The sequence below is a fragment of the Gorilla gorilla genome, chromosome 5 (assembly GCF_029281585.2).
Source record: "Gorilla gorilla gorilla isolate KB3781 chromosome 5, NHGRI_mGorGor1-v2.1_pri, whole genome shotgun sequence".
Classification (NCBI taxonomy): domain Eukaryota; kingdom Metazoa; phylum Chordata; class Mammalia; order Primates; family Hominidae; genus Gorilla; species Gorilla gorilla.
In genome coordinates this window covers 146,044,013-146,056,426 of record NC_073229.2, presented here as the reverse complement: position 1 = coordinate 146,056,426, position 12,414 = coordinate 146,044,013, and the positions used below count along the sequence as shown (strand labels likewise).

The window sequence follows — 12,414 nt, the reverse complement described above, 5'->3', positions numbered from 1 at the left end:
GAGGTGAAACTTAATGATTACTACCCTAAATCTTTAAATATGGACTGTTCTTAATGATTTGCTTCCAAAGAATCGAATATGAAGGAAGATTTTAAAAAGGGGAGAGAGGAAGGGGAAGAAATTTTATAGTGGAGAAAACTATCCAACACTATCTTGCCCAGGTATGAAGGATAACATCACCAGTAATAAGTCATGTCTCCAGTCTAACCATGAGAAGAACGTCAGACAAACCTTCCTCTCTACTAAATAACTGATCACTGTTCCTTAAAACTTTCAAGACCACACACACACACACACACACACACACACACACACACATATATATGTAGAGAGAGAGAGAGATCCCAGAAAATGAAATAATAAGAACCTTGAAAAAAGGTTAGACGAATTGCTCACTAGAGTAACCAGTTTAGAGAAGAACATAAATGAACTGATGGAGCTGAAAAACACAGCATGAGAACTTCGTGAAGCATACACAAATATCAACAGCTGAATCGATTAAGCAGAAGAAAGGATATCAGAGACTGAAGATCAACTCAAAGAAATACAGTGAGAAGACAAGGTTATACAAAAAAGAGTGAAAAGAAACAATGACTCTGAGAAATATGGGACTATGTGAAAAGACAAAATCTACGTTTGATTGGTGTACCTGAAAGTAATGGAGAGAATGGAGCCAAGCTGGAAAACACTATTCAGGATAATATCCAGGAGAACTTCCCCAACCTAGCAAGGCAAGCCAACATTCAAATTCAGAAAATACGGAGAACACCACAAAGATACTCCTTGAGAAGAGCAACCCCAAGACACATAATCATCAGATTTACTAAGGTTGAAATGAAGAAAAAAATGTTAAGGGCAGCCAGAGAGAAAGGTCGAGTTACCCACAAAGGGAAGCCCATCAGACTAGTAGCAGATCTCTCAGCAGAAACCCTACAAGCCAGAAGAGAGAGGGGGCCAATATTCAACATTCTTAAAGAAAAAAAATTTTGGACCAGTCACGGTGGCTCATGCCTTTAATCCCAGCACTTTGAGAGGCTGAGGTGGGCAGATCATGAGGTCAGGAGTTCGAGACCAGCCTAACCAACATGGTGAAACCCTGTCTCTACTAAAAATACAAAAAATAGCCAGGCATGGTGGCGCACACCTGTAATCCCAGCTACTCAGGAGGCTGAGGCAGAAGAATCACTTGAACCCAGGAGGCGGATTTTGCGGTTAGCTGAGATCATGCCACTGCACTCCAGCCTGGGCCACAGAGTGAGACTCCATCTCAAGAAAGAAAAAAAAAAAAAAAGAATTTTCAAACCAGAATTTCATATCCAGCCAAACAAAGCTTCAAAAGTGAAGGAGAAATAAAATCCTTTAGAGTAAAGGAAATGCTGAGAGATTTTGTCACCACCAGGCCTGCCCTACATGAGCTCCTGAAGGAAGCACTAAATATGGAAAGGAACAACCGGTACCAGCCACTGCAAAAACATACCAACTTGTAAAAACCATCAATACTATGAAGAAACTGCAACAACTAATGGGCAAAATAACCAGCTAGCATCTTAATGGCAGAATCAAATTCACATACAACAATATGAACCTTAAATGTAAATGGGCTAAATGCCCCAATTAAAAGACACAGACTGGCAAATTGGACAAAGAGTCAAGACCCATTGGTGTGCTGTATTCAGGAGACCCATCTGACATGCAAAGACATACATAGGCTCAAAATAAAGGGATGGAGAAATATTTACCATGCAAATGGAAAGCAAAAAAAGCATGGATTGCAATCCTAGTCTCTGATAAAACAGACTTTAATTCAACAAAGCTAAAAAGAAACAAAGAAGGTCATTATATAATGGTAAAGGGATCAATGCAACAAGAAGAGCTATCTTAAGTATATATGCACCCAATACAGGAGCACCCAGATTTCTAAAGCAAGTTCTTAGAGACCTACAAAGAGACTTAGACTCCCACATAATAATAGTAGGAAACTTTAACACCCTACTATCAGTATTAGACAGATCAATGAGACAGAAAATTAACAAGGATATCCAGGACTTGAACTCAGCTCTGGACCAAGCTGACCTAATAGACATCTACAGAACTCTCCACTCCAAATCAACAGAATATACATTCTTCTCAGCACCACATAATATTTATTCTAAAATTGACAACATAATTGAAAATAAAACACTCCTCAGAAAATGCAAAAGAATGGAAATCATAACAAACAGTCTTTCAGACCACAGTGCAATCAAATTAGATCTCAGGATTAAAAAACTCACTCAAAACTGCACAACTACATGGAAACTAAACCACCTGCTCCTGAATGACTACTGGATAAATAATGAAATGAAGGCAGAAATAAAGATGTTCTTTGAAACCAATGAGAACAAAGACACAATGTGCCAGAATCTCTGGGGCACATTTAAAGCAGTGTGTAGAGAGAAATTCATAGCACTAAATGCCCGCAGGAGAAGGCAGGAAAGATCTAAAATCGACACCCTAACATCACAATAAAAAGAACTAGAGAAGAAAGCACAAAACAAAATCAAAAGCTAGCAGAAGACAATAAATAACTAAGATCAGAGCAGAACTGAAGGAGATAGAGACATGAAAGACCCTTCAAAAAATCAATGAATCCAGTAGCTGGTTTTTTGAAAAGATCAACAAAATAGATAGACCACTAGCCAGACCAATAAAGAAAACAAGAGAGAATAATCAAATAGATGCAATTAGAAATGATAAAGGGGATATCACCACCAATCCCACAGAAATACAAACTATCATCAGAGAATACTATAAACACCTCTATGCAAATAAGCTAGAAAATCTAGAAAAAAATGGATAAATTACTGGACTCATACACCCTCCCAAAACTAAACTGGGAAGAAGAAGAATCCCTGAGAAGGCCAAAAACAAGTTCTGAAATAGAGGCAGCAATTAATAGCTACCAACCAAAAAAAGCTCAGGACCAGATGAATTCACAGCCGAATTCTACCAGAGGTACAAAGAGGAGCTGGTACCATTCCTTCTGCAACTATTCCAAACAATAGAAAAAGAGGGACTCCTCCCTAACTCATTTTATGAGGCCAGCATCATCCTGATACCAAAACCTGGCAGAGACACAACAAAAAAGGAAAATTTCAGGCCAGTATCCCTGATGAAATCGATGTGAAAATCCTCAGTAAAATACTGGCAAAGATAATCCAGCAACACAGCAAAAAGCTTATCCACCACATTCAAGTCAGCTTCATCTCTGGGATGCAAGGCTGGTTCAACATATGCAAATCAATAAATGTAATCCATCAGATAAGCAGAACCAATGACAAAAACCACACGATTATCTCAATAGATGCAGAAAAGGCCTTTGATAAAATTCAACTGCCCTTCATGCTAAAAACTCTTAACAAACTAGGCAGTGATGGAATGTATCTCAAAATAATAAGAGCTATTTATGACAAACCCAAAGCCAATATCATACCAAATAGGCAAAAACTGGATTCCCTTTGAAAACCAGCACAAGGATGCACTCTCTCACCACTCCTATTCAACATAGTGTTGGAAGTTCTGGCAAGGGCAATCAGGCAAGATAAAGAAATAAAGAATATTCAATTAGGAAAAGAGGAAGTCAAATTGTCTCTGTTTGCAGATGACATGATTGTATGTTTAGAAAACCCCAGGGTCTCAGCCCATAATCTTCTCAAGCAGATAAGCAACTTGCAGCAAAGTCTCAGGATACAAAATCAATGTGCAAATAATCACAAGCATTCCTATACACCAAAAATAGACAGAGAGCCAAATCATGAGTGAACTCCCATTCACAATTGGTACAAAGAGAATAAAATACCTAGGAATACAACTTACAAGGGATATGAAGGACCTATCCAAGGAGAACTACAAACCACTGCTCATGGAAAGAAGAGAGGACACAAAAAAATGGAAAAACATTCCATGTTGATGGATAGGAAGAATCAGTATCATGGAAATGTCCATACTGCCCAAAGTAATTTATAGATTCAATGCTATCCCCATCAAGCTACCATTGACATTCTTCTCAGAATTGGAAAAAACTACTTTACATTTTATATGGAACCAAAAAAGAGCCTGCATAGTCAAGACAATCCTAAGCAAAAAACAAAGCTGCAGTCATCACACTACCTGACTTCAAACTATACTACAATGCTACAGTAACCAAAACAGCATGGTATTGGTACCAAACAGATATATAGATCAATGGAACAGAATAGAGGCCTCAGAAACAATGTCACACATCTACCAACATCTGATTTTTGACAAACCTGACCAAAACAAGCAATAGGGAAAGGATTCTGTATTTAATAAATGGTGTTGGGAAAACTGGCTAGCCATATGCAGAAAGCTGAAACTGGATCCTTTCCTTACATCTTATACAAAAAATTAACTCAAGATGGATTAAAGATGGATTAAAGACTTAAATGTAGACCAAAACCCATAAAAACCCTAGAAGAAAAATTAGGTAATACCATTCAGGACATAGGCGTGGGCAAAGAGTTCATTACTAAAACACCAAAAGCAATGGCAACAGAAGCGAAAATTGACAAAAGTATAATTTTAAAAATTAAAAAAAAAGAATTTTAAAGTTAATAATGATTATGCTTTAATGAAATAGACACAAGATCACAATAATGAAAAACACATAAAAGATGATTCAAATTTAGTTTAAAATATACACGAACTAAAATTCAGGAGGAAATTATCAAAATGTTAACATTTTTATCACTGTGTGATGTGATTATGGATGACTTTTATGTCCTTTTTTCTATTTAGTTTCTTCCCCCCACAGTAAGAATATTACTTAAATAAACAGAAAGCCAAAAAAAAAAAAAAAAAACACACACACACAATAAAAATGAGCTTAAAAGATGTGGTACTGAAAGATTTTTCTTTGAACAGTTGCACAAGCAAAGACAGTGCTTAGTAGTAAAGCCTCTAAGGAAAAAGTGGACATCTCGGCACAGATGGCAGGATAAAAATGTAATATGGGGAGCACAAAAAATATGCAGACTGAATCAAAACAGAGACAATTCCCTTAGGTAGGTGGGCTTTTAAAAATTGGGCACAGAAACCATTTATCCATACCGGATCTTGCCCAGAAGCATTGAAAGAAAAACAATGGAAGACAATGGTGGAGGTTTGGGAAGAAGAGAATGAGAAGCCAATGCTCTGCTGCCTGCTACCCTTTATCCACACCTGCCTCTCTCCTCTGCCCCAGGGCCCCCAGCAGCAGGCTCTGCAGATGCATTAGGTCCAGGCAACACAATTTGAAAAATCAACAAAATCATCTTAGGTTAGATCTACTATCAATCACTCTCTAGTAAAGATGAACTGGAAATTATCAGAATCCACAGTACAATCTTTGTGATTTACTACATAAGAAAATTTAAGAAAACTTACGCTATTCTCATGACACTAAAGCTTGGTTTATTAATTCTCCACAATTTTATTTGTCCTTTCTGTTAAAACCTTATTTAAAAAATATTATTCAGGGCCAGGTGTGGTGGTGCATGCCTGTAATCCCAGCACTTTGGGAGGCCAAGGCGGGCGGATCGCCTGAAGTCAGGAGTTCGAGACCAGCCTGGCCAACATGGTAAAACCCTGTCTCTACTAAAAATACAAAAATTAGCCAGGGGTGGTGTCATGCACTTGTAATCCCAACTACTCAGGAGGCTGAGGCAGGAGAATCACTTAAACCTGGGAGACGGAGGTTGCAGTGAGCCAAGATCGTGCCATTGCACTCCAGCCTGGGCAACAGGAGCAAGATTTCATCTCAAAAAAAAAAAAAAAAAATTCAGCTGGCTGTGGTGGGGTGGCTCACACCTGTATTCCCAACACTTTGAGAGGCCAAGGCAGAAGGATTGCTTGAGTCCAGGAGCTCAAAAACAGCCTGGGCAACATAGAGAGACCCCATCTCTACAAAAAATTAAAAAATTAGCCAGACATTGTGCTGGGCACCTGTGGTCCCTGCTACTCAGGAGACTGAGGTGGGAGGGAGGATTGTTGGAGTACAGGAATTTGAGGCTGCAGTGGGCTATAACCACACCACTGCATTCTAGCCTGGGCAGCAGTGAGACCCTGTCTCAAAAAAATAAATTTAAAAATTCATATATATATTATTCTAGCATTTATAGCTACTTGTTACTTATTATTATTATTATTAGCATTTATAGGTACTTGGCCTAGAAGGATGCTTTCTGATCGTTAGAGTTACCCAGAGTAAGAAAAACAGAAAGTATACATGTGAGTGAATCTGACAAATGCTGTAGGACTGAGATGTCGAGTCAGTTTTGGCTTGAGCACACTTGGCTGTACTTGACATGAAAGGAAAAAGAGTTCTTCCTGTGTCTGGCCACAGTGAGCCTGGACAAGGTTGTATAATGATGGCAGCAATAAGAGCAGCAGCATGAACCCAGTCACATTGTATCAAAGCTGAGCTTAATCTAGCAACTGCAGCTGCAGTGAGCAGAGGCTTGGAGAGAACTGAAGCACTTGGTTAGATCTCACTTACTGAATCTATTAAAACTTTACAGAGATTTCAACAGCTGGCCTTTCCTCATTATGGTACCAATGGTTGCAGTAGAAATAAATGTGGACACCTCTCTCAATTGTATGGGAAACAATAGCGCAGAAGCATATTCTAGAACTGTGCTGCCCAATGTGTAACCATTAGCCACACCCTGCAATTAAGCTCTCAAATTTTGGCTAGTTTGAATTGAAGTGTAAAGTACACATCATATTGCAAAGACTTAGTATAGGAAAAAAATGTAAAATATCTCAATAATTTTCATATTGATTACATGTTGAAATGACTTTTTTGATATTTTAAGCTAAATAAAATATATTGGAACAATACAGTCAGGATGGATAAAGTTGACCCGAAGAAACCAAAGGGCAAGATGTCTGCCTATGCCTTCTTTGTGCAGATGGGCAGAGAAGAACATAAAAAGAAAAATCTAGAGTTCCCTATTAATTTTACAGAATTTTCCAAGAATTGCTCTGAGAGGTGGAAGACGATGTCTGGGAAAGAGAAGTCTAAATTTGACGAAATGGCGAAGGCAGATAAAGTACACTATGATTGGGAGATGAAGAATTAAGAACCAGCTAAGGGAGGCAAGAAGAAGAACCCTAACGCCCCCAAAAGGCCACCATCTGGATTCTTCCTTTTCTATTCAGAATTCTGCCACAAGATCAAATCCACAAACCCTGACATCTCTATTGGAGACGTGTCAAAAAGCTGGGTGAGATGTGGAATAACTTAAATGACAGTAAAAAGCAGCCTTACATCACTAAGGTGGCACAGCTGAAGAAGTATGAGAAGGATGTTGCTGACTGTAAGTCTAAAGGAAAGTTTGATGGCCCAAAGGGTTCCACTAAAGTTGCCTGGAAAAAGGTGGAAGAGGACAACAAAGAAAATGAGGAGGAAGGAAAATAAGGAGGAGGAAGAGGAGTAAAAAATTTAAAAAACTGTTTGTCTCCTTGTGAACACCTTAGAGCAACAGTCTCCAACCTTTTTGGAACCAGGGACCAGTTTTGTGGGACAGTTTTTCCATGGATGTGTCGGGAGATGGTCTTTGGGATGATTCACGCACAGTACATTTATTGTGCACTTTATTTCTATTATTATTACATTGTAATATATAATGAAATAATTATATGACTCACCATAACGTAGAATCAGTGGGAGCCCAGAGCTTGTTTTCCTTCAACTAGACAGTCTTTCTGGGGGTGATGGGAGGCAGTGACAGATCATCAGGTGTTAGTTAGATTCTCATAAGAAGCAGGTAAACTAGATCCCTCGTATGCACAGTTCACAACAGGGTTTGCTCTCCTATGAGAGCTGCTGCTGATCTGACAGGAGGCGGAGCTCAGATGTAATGTGAGCCATGGGGAGTGGTTGTAAATACAGATGAAGCTTTGCTCACTTGCCACTCACCTCCTGCTGTGTGGCCTGGTTCCTAACAGGCCACTGACTGGTATCTATCTATGGCCCAGGGGTTGGGGACACCTGCCTTGAAGTAGGGGAGAGCTGTAATTGACACATCTCTTATTTGAGAAGTGTCTGTTGCCCTCATTAGTTTTAATTACAAAGTTTGATTATGATCATATTGTTGTTTCTCAAACTAGAAACTCTTTACATGAAGTGGTCAAGTGGGTCTAGAGCACCCTGAAACTATATCAAAGTTGTACATCTTTCCAAATATTTTTAAAATGAAAAGGCAACTTCATGCTCTCCTCACTCTGTGTGCTTTGCTGTTAGTGTGATAAGGCATTTAAAGGTGCTTCTGGCATTTTTTTTTTTTAATTTGTAAGGCAGTGTTAACTACATGGTTATTAGCTAGAAATCCTGAGTTATCAATTGCATATATCCATAGTTTGTAAAACGAACAAAACAACCAAGACAAACTCTTGATGCTCTTTGCTTGATGTTGAGGCTGTGGTAGAAGATGCCTCTGGGAGTGGCCGTAGCTTAGGCTGTGCACTGTGAGGCTGGGCCTGTTGACTTATGAACTGGGCATCCATTTAGCTTCAGGTTGTCTTGTTTCTGTATCTAACCACATAGCATTCTGCTACCATTCCTAGCTGTGAACAAAAGGTGGTCAGCTGGCTTGAAAAGTATTTACTTTTTGTTTTTGCTTTTTTTTCAGTTAAGTGTGGTAGTTTTTAAACCATTTGTTTTTAAAGAAACTGTAGAAAATTTCATTGTCAACAAAGCGAAGAGCCACTGCATCAATGAAAGTTCAAGAACCTTCTGTACTTAAACATGATCTCCAACATTCTGGTTTTTTTTGTATGTTTAGAATGCTGAAATATTTTTAAAATTAAATAAACAGCATTACATTTTAATAATACATTACTAAAACTATTTTCAACATTTCTCTTACCTTTTTTTAAATGTGGATACTAGAAAATTTTAAATTACACATGTGGCTTATATTTAAGAAAATGGCATTAAGTTTCTACTGGACAGCACTGCTACAGAGCAAACAGAACTGGGACTGCTGTTGTTAGGCCCTCAGGTCTTATTTGGGATTTTTGCGGAGGGAGGATTCCTTGTTTTACGAATGGAGAGAACACAGCCCCATCCTTTTGAGTTCTTGACATTTCAACTGGGGTTTATGTTTCTTTGTGAAAGCAGGAAATACCAGTTACATTCCATAATAAATGATGGAGACGTGGACTAACCCAAAAATGAACACAGAGTGAGCCTTTTGTTGGCTTGTGCAATGGTTAGAAACTGCATTGAGTCTTTTGATCAAACCAATTCTGTTTTCTTGCCCATATGAAAAGGAGAAAATTATTTAAACAGATTTCAAAAAAGGAATGTGGATATTGATCATCAAAATGAGCCTAGGAATGCACCATATCATTGACAGCTAGTCTGAACTTTTATCTAGGGATATGTCCTCTTTTATTTAGGTGTAAACTTCTATGCAGAATACTTTTCTCTGAAATTGAAGATTAATCTTCTGAAGCCTATGAATTCTAACATAGCATTAAATTATATATTTCTTCAAGAGTGTCTTCATTCATCATTTACGTATGTTTTGAGAGTCTGAGTAACATGACAGTAGATTCTAAGATGGAGTTTACATTATACAGTCCCATACTTCAAGGGCCTTAGCATTTTCATTTGTTTATTCAACAGATATTTATTGAGCACTTACTATGTGCCAGGCAGTCTACCAGGCATTAGGGGTGCAACAGGAATCAAAAATAGAATAAGATCACTGATCTACAAATTACAGCCTACTGTGGGAGGTAGACATTTATCAAATAATCACATGTGAGAGATCTCAGAAGCAGGGAGCAGGGAGAATTCAAAGCTCAAGTGGAAGGATGAATTGTAGACAGGAGGAAGTACGGCTCCTCCAAATGTAACAGGAGAAGTGATTCCCCGAATCCAGTTGGCTGCAAAACAAGTCAATGTGTTTGATATAAAGTGTGTGAGAAGAGAGCAAAACTAGCTGGAATGCTTAGTATATTATTTTATAACTCATCATCTAGGCATGGCTAGTTACTCAAGGTAAGGTTTAATTTAAGATAATGTCCCGGATTTAGAAATAGACTCATCTGTTAGTAAATTGCAGCTTTGGGGTGGCAGGACACATCAATAACAGTAGAAGGAGATACTTGGCAGTAGAGACAGGCTTGTCATCACCATCTAGGAAATCTATAATGTACAAAGACTGGGCTTCTGTACTGGCAGAAACCCTTCAGCAGGTCTAAGCAGCAAGGCAGGATAACATTGCAAAAACTCAAAACATAGGTCAAGATAGAATTCTAGTATCTTGAATTGAGCATACAGAATGTGAGGACATGGGGAGTTGGAGGACAGAGATAATGACACTCAAGATAAAAACTCAGGTTTAGGAGTATTCTTATCAGAAATATTCAGGAAAAAGCCTTTATTTGGAGAACACTGTGGCAGTCCAGTGGCCAGGACTGGCCATAACCTGGGGTAGATTAGCAAGTGTAATCAGTGCTGCAATACCATGAGCAGGATTAGCCTGTTAGGGAGCAAGGCTTACTCCCAAGTTCCCCAAGGATGTGGAACTTTAAATAGGTTTTGAAGGAGACTCGTGATTTAGAAAGTTCGAGGTTGGTAAGAATGGTCAATGCCATGTGTAATAAATGCATTGTCACTTAAATTCTTATAACATTTGTAATATCTCATAAATATATTTGTAATATAAAACATATAATATAGGGTTTATATTTTTAACATACAAATCAAGATTGTAAAATATATAGTTTATATTTTCTAAATACGTATTTTCTAAACCATATATATACACATACATAGCTTAATAAGTATTCAAATTTGGAGTAAAAATTATTCATAAAGGCATTTTAATAATTTTAAAATTATTCATTATTATTAGGGTAATTTTTGATAACACAGCTATCACTAGTTTAATGATACATCTTCCTTAGCTATGATTTTACACACAAAAGACTTCTTCAGTAAAGTGAAGTTCTTTAGGTAACTGGGGATGCTGTGAGGCACCCAAGAGTGGAGATTCATCCTGTTGCCCCCATCCCATTTTCAACTCTCCCACTGCTCTCCACCCACCACGCATTAGCAAAGTACACTGGACCTTTGTCATAAGCCTCTTCACAGGGGTATGAAAGCCAGAGGGAGAGAGAAAGAGGATGAGAGGGAGAAGGGTATATTAACCATGTCGCCTGCTTCTGTAAGCTTGATGCTTTATCTATCCTACATGCATATGCCAGATACATCAAATTCTGGACAACCTGATAATACGCCTGAGTCATCTTGCCTTAGCCTCCTGCCTCCTTTGTCCCCGCTCTTGTCAAAGGGGTTTTTCCTCCCAGTGGCACACTATTCAAATACAAATGAATCAATTCAGAGTCTATACCCTCAACCACCTCCTTTATCTCACACTCCAAGCCACTATACACCTGCTGAAATTCACCCCAGGGCTAGATGCCAGACAACTAGGGACAACCCCCATACCCCAGAACTTGCTGGAATTTTCAAGCTTTCCCATTCTAAGCCTGATTGCCCTGCCTTGCCCATTTTCCCCATAGAAACTATGGTGAAGGCTCATGGGCACCAGTTTTCCCCTCTCCCTCTGCTTTGGGACCAACCCTGGCGCTTCCCTATGCGGCCTCTGTGGCATGACCTGTACTCCTTCTCTTGGGATCTGAGAGTATAATAAACTACCTTTTCAATGGCAGTTATCTCCTGGTCTGTTGGTTTTACTATGCCTTAATAGTAATAAAGCCAAAAGGAGATAGGAAGAAGGACAAGGGGCATAGTTAATGACTGATTCTAGTTACTTTAGTTGATAATCTGCATGTTATCTGCTGTTGCACCTAAGCAGGGCAAGACAGTTGTCTCCCCTCAAAGTCACAAAACAACAGATCCAAGAAGTTCAGAGGACACCAACCAGGATGAGCATAAAAATATTTATACTTTGATATATCACATTCAAGATGCAGGAAAACAAAGACATAAAGCTAAATCCTGAAACAGAAGGGAGTGAAGGACTAAGGAAAATTCTCAGGCATCTCTGTGGGTGGCACCTTTGAGATAGAAAAAACAGGTGAGAAAACCTTCCATGCTGAATTCAGCCCTACATTGTTTCTTATTTCTCTACAACCTTCTCCACAGAATCTGCCAGTACCCAGATCCAGGCTTTATTTGAGAACTGGATTCCTACATCAATGTTTTCCTTAAATCTGATGAATTCATTTTTTCATTTTATTCTTCTTATACAGCTTGAGTATTGCTCCATAACACTTTTTAAAATATTACTAGCTGGACACAGTGGTTCACACCTATAATCGCAAAACTTTGGAAGGCTGAGGTGGGAGGACCACTTGAGCTCAGGAGTTCAAGACCAGCCTGGACAACATAGG

The 12,414-nt window shown here is 38.7% G+C and overlaps 1 long non-coding RNA gene and 1 pseudogene across 4 annotated transcripts in view; one reads left to right on the top strand and one right to left on the bottom strand.

Annotated features, from left to right (window-relative positions):
• LOC115934999 (uncharacterized) overlaps positions 1–12,414 on the bottom strand; it is a 198,501-nt gene that overhangs the window by 99,965 nt on the left and 86,122 nt on the right. Inside the window, exon 2 of one of the 4 annotated variants that reach the window (XR_010134357.1) lies at positions 7,690–7,746. The exons of the other annotated variants lie outside the window; for them this stretch is intronic. This is a non-coding gene — a long non-coding RNA (uncharacterized lncRNA). The remainder of the gene's footprint in view (positions 1–7,689; positions 7,747–12,414) is intronic. 4 annotated transcript variants of the gene reach the window in all.
• LOC101147837 (high mobility group protein B3-like) lies at positions 6,888–7,520 on the top strand (annotated as a pseudogene).